The sequence below is a fragment of the Anneissia japonica genome, unplaced genomic scaffold, assembly GCF_011630105.1.
Source record: "Anneissia japonica isolate Jap-2015-1 unplaced genomic scaffold, ASM1163010v1 scaffold2855_len30308_cov102, whole genome shotgun sequence".
In the NCBI taxonomy this organism is placed as follows: domain Eukaryota; kingdom Metazoa; phylum Echinodermata; class Crinoidea; order Comatulida; family Comatulidae; genus Anneissia; species Anneissia japonica.
In genome coordinates, this window is record NW_022717917.1 from 2469 (window position 1) to 7517 (window position 5049).

Genomic DNA, 5049 nt, shown 5'->3' on the forward strand with positions numbered 1-5049 from the left:
GGGGGGGGGGGGGATTATTTTCAAATGAATGCTGCAAATTTTGGGAATTACTACCGGTACGGTACTATAATACAATTATAGGCCACTACAACATCAATCAGCATCCTGGAGTGTATTAACCGGCTTTAAACCACCTAAATTACTGTATTTAAAGAAAAAAAAATTATTTTTTTTTTATTTCTTTGAAATTCATGTACATTGTATGTACTGTAATGTACGGCTTTTAACTGCATACAAACTCATCTGCTTATGGATAAGCTAATATTTCTAGATGTAAACCCTAGTTTAATACTCTGGATCTTTGATTTTTTATCAGATCGCCTTTAAAAGGTAGTTATTGGGAACATGGCATCTGAGGAAACATTATGCAACACAGGAGCCCCGCAGGGGTGCGTACTTTCCCCGGTTTTGTTTAGCATTTATACTAATGATTTCAAGATTAATTTTGATGTTGATGACTGCTGCTTACTCAAGTATGCTGATGACAGTGTCATCATTGGATCCATTAAGGATAATAATGAGCAAAAGTACAGACAGTCCATTAATGAATTTGTCACATGGTGTATAAACAATAATCTTACTTTAAATACAGATAAAACTAAGGAGATCATATTTGATCTGGTAAAACCAGAGTACCAAATGCTCTCACCATTAACGATCAAAACATTGAAATTGTGAACGAATTTAAGTACCTGGGCGTTGTCGTTGATAAAACATTAAACTGGGAAGCAAACACTTTATCAATTACAAAAAGAGCTAGTCAAAGGATGTTTTTCCTAAGAAAACTAAAAACATTCAATATTAGCTGTGAAATTTTAAATCTTTTCTTCAAAAGTGTAATTAGAAGTGTTCTGCTCTTTGGTTCTATTGTTTGGTTCTCAAATCTTACACAAGCTGAAAAAAATAAATTATTTAAAATAGTTAAGTGGGCCAGCACAATTACTGGGGAAAATCCTGAAAATTTGGATGAGTTACATGAAATGGACATACTCCGCACAGTTAAAAAAAATCTGCGAGAATCCTGATCACCCATTAAATAAGTACTATAAGCAAAGCCGAACTGGCAGACTAATCACCTTAAATCAAAACACTAAACGTTGTAAACAATCTTTTGTTCATAATTCCATTCATGTCTTCAATAAACATTGTGATCCAACGGCAGACAGTTAGCTGTTTTCTGTCTCTGTGACTACCAGGCTATTTTTTAGTTTCTGGCTGTTTTCGCAGATTCAGGGCAGCGCTGTCCCCTATTCCTGTAGCCGGAGGGTCATGGTGATGTCTTTCCTGATCCTGACTCCACACCCACCAATAAGATTCAATAAGATTCATTAACATTCAATAAATTCAATATGATTCATTAGATTTAAGTTATTTGAATATGTCTCTTTGGAGTTGGGATCACTTGAATTTCATTTGTACCTGTTGTTCAAATGACAATAAAGAATATCGTATCGTATCGTACCGTACTATCTCGGAAAAAAACAAAGCCATGCTATGTTGAAATGGAGCCCATGGGCTTACTTTCGAGACTACTTTTGTAAACTAACACGTCATTTATGTATTGTGATACTTCTCGTTATTTATGTTATTCATTTCAAATCTTCATTTTCTACATATCTTTTTCTTTTCTTTTTTTAATTATCTTCGCTTTTTCTAGACCTACCCTTTCTTTTGATGTTATCTTTTGTTTTCTTTACTTTTCATTTTATCATTGATATCTTTTTTATCGTTTCTTTTTGTTTTCTTTCACCTTATTTTTTATATTTTCGTCTTAAACATCTATCAGAGCGCATTTTTCTATTCTTTATCTTTGGATTATTTTTTAAAAATCTTTCCTTGTTTATTATTTTTCATCTTATTTTCTTTTCATCTCAGTGTTTATCTTTCTTTATTTGTTCCTTTGATGTTATCTTTTGTATTTCTTCTCATTTTATCGTTTATTTCTTATTCATCTTTTCATTTCCTTCGTCTCATGTTTTACATTTTCCTTTTTACATCTTATCAGAGCACATCTTTCTTTATCTTTCCGTTTCTTTATCTTCATTGGGCAGACACAACAGTTTGTTGATCCTACCCATCTCAGCTCCACCATTGTGGAAAAAAATGGCTCTTCTGCCGAAAAATAGCACATGCATAGGCCTGCTTTAAAAATATGAATGTCCCTCTTAAGAAGAGTGATAACGTTTTGATTGCAATTAATTAGGGCCAGCTTGACCAGTAATACCTTTGTGTCACATAACAGCCTATACTGATTCCATCAGAGTCGTTTTCTTTTAAAAAGTCGATTCTTATTCTACAATCATCAACATAATCATAATTTTCGTCATCACCACTATCATCATCATCGCCATCATTATCATCATCCCCACCACTACCATCATCATTATCGTTATCATCGTCATCATCGCCACTGTGGTTGTTGTTTTTCTTTTTCCGTATTGTTTTTTTTATGCATTACAGTATAGGCCTGTTGCAGTTTTTTAATGTAAGACTTCGGTTCCAGCTCTAATCATCACCGCTACAATCATTATCATCACCATCATTATCATCATCCTCATTATTATCATAAAGGCACTTTAGATAAATAATAATGAATTGTTTTTGGTATCGCTCCAGGTGTCGTTTTACATATAAACATTACTCAATGGAGTTGAAAGACTACTAAGGAGACAAGTAGTTGTGTTTAAATTAAGACGGTCAATGGAATAATACAATAGAACGCAACTGCCAAAAAGGCAATAATGTATGATATGAGTGCGAAATCCAGAGAAACATACAAATTGGAAAATGCGCTACTCTACTTTATTAACACTTCTTCAAAACACACTTAACACAATATCCGCGTTGAATGTTAACATACAAACTATGACCATGACTTCATGATCATATATAGACACATCTTGACTATATATGGAAATGCAATACTGCGGCTACATATTATATTCTCTTAAATCATCAATAAATCAGAACTTAAATTATCTACCAATAAATATATGGGATAAACGCTTTGATGTAAAAATAATATTACCAATTTCAACATGTTTCAATAACAATTCTTAATTACTGTACATGTAAATTAATTAATTCTAGGAAATTACACCTACTCATCAATATACGGGTGTGAAATTCGGAATTTTAAACGTAGAATACTGTTTTTGGTTTAGGAGTTATTAAATTAGAGGTCGAGAATGGTAGATGGAATAAGATTCCACTCCAGTGTCGTTTGTATTAGCTCTGTAAATTCAATCGAATATGAATTCCATTTTACATTGATTTGTCCTTTCTTTTCTCAGATCAGAAATCGATTTAATCCAAAATTGTATTATACTCTTCCTTGCATTTACAAATTTTATTTATCATTATGTAACATAAATTAAACATAAAAAGTACAAATTTTGTTTAATTTGCTGATGTTAACGGCTAATATATCGACAAATAAACACGGTTTTTTAAATGCTTCAATTAATTCATTTTACACTTTTCTCAAGACATTGTATAGTAACTTAAATAATTGTTTACTCTTGCTCAACGCAAAGTTTTCAACTTACATTTCTGTAAAAAAAAAAGTAAAAATATAGTAAAAATGTTTTATTAAATTTTGAGCATTGTATTTTTATGAATCTGGGTGGTTGAGGTTCTCATGCTAACACAATAGTGATTAGGTTTGCTTTTGAGTTCCTTTCCAACAACTCGGTGGATTGTTTACCGTCTTATTTTGACAATAAAAAATAAAAAGAATAAATAATAAAAAGAGAATTGATTATTTGACAACACTGGATCTTTATTGTATTATTATAAAATCGCCAGTGGCCTATATATTGATGATGAATAAAACCCCAGTTAGGGTAAATAAATTGAAACGTAACATTTTATGGTACATTATTATTACTTTATTATTACTATTCTATAAATATTGGACGCCGTATCCGAGGTTACACATAAAATTACATTTCAAAATATTCATTTAAATATAGCGATCTTTGTTTTAATAAACAATTAATTACATGCAATCATCTAAATTAGTTAATTCTAAAAAAAAAGTACACCTATTCACCTCGTACCGAATCAAGTATTTAATTTGTGTTTTATTTATTTATTTATTTTTTGCATCGAATAATTTTAGAGAGTGAAAGTGAATGTGTTGACTTCATTCATTGGGTCGTTTGTCGTTCGTTTGAATTCGTTCGTTTGTCCATCTGTCCGTACTTTTGAATTGATTTATTGCATGCCTTCCTAAGGCTTCCTTCGTCCATCATTGATCTTCCTTCCATCAAGCCATCCATTTATCTATCCATCATGCATGCCATCATGCATGCATCCATCTATCCATGTATCTCATCCCGTTATCTCATCCATACACACACCATCAGTTAATTTTTTTTAAAATTTATTTATTCAAATGAATGAATAACTAAACCTTTGTCAGCAAACATCTTCAACTCCTTAAATACACTTATATATTATAAAAATATGATGCTAAGACATTTGTGTATATTATATATAAATTACTGTATCACTCTGTCACAGGAGTAGGGACGCTGGCGTAGTGCATCCAAAACCTGGTCGGAATTTTGGTTTGGGATCCGATGTGAATGCAGCCTTATTTAATGAAGATTACTCTTGGCCTAGTTTATCATTGTTTCTAAACTCTGTTTTGCAACGGTCTACTTCTAGAGTTAAAATTTAAATTTTGCCTGTTTGTCGAATCTGTTTTACAGCAAAATGTTGATTTGATGGCCGATCGAAAACTACTGGACATGAGTGCATAAATAAATGGATTAACGCAGCTATTAGATACTCTAAGTAGATTAGCAAAAAAGAACCAGGTGGAAAAATAGTAAACTCCATTGTTTATAATCCAAAAACGCAAAATTGCACTCGGTGACGTCATGCACAGAAAGACAACAGCCACGATGATCACCGTTTTTAGAGCCTGAAGAAAAGACAAAAAATTTCAGTGCCAACCATTAGTGGTTGTGGTTTAATAATAATAATGTTATTAATATATATATATATATATATATATATATATATATATTCATAATATTG

The 5049-nt window shown here is 31.6% G+C and overlaps 1 long non-coding RNA gene across 1 annotated transcript in view; it reads right to left on the reverse strand.

Annotated features, from left to right (window-relative positions):
• Positions 1 to 4101: 4101 nt before the first annotated feature.
• Positions 4102 to 5049, reverse strand: part of LOC117110381 — a 1455-nt gene continuing 507 nt past the window's right edge. Inside the window, exon 2 of the long non-coding RNA XR_004445689.1 lies at positions 4102 to 4933. This is a non-coding gene — a long non-coding RNA (uncharacterized LOC117110381). The remainder of the gene's footprint in view (positions 4934 to 5049) is intronic.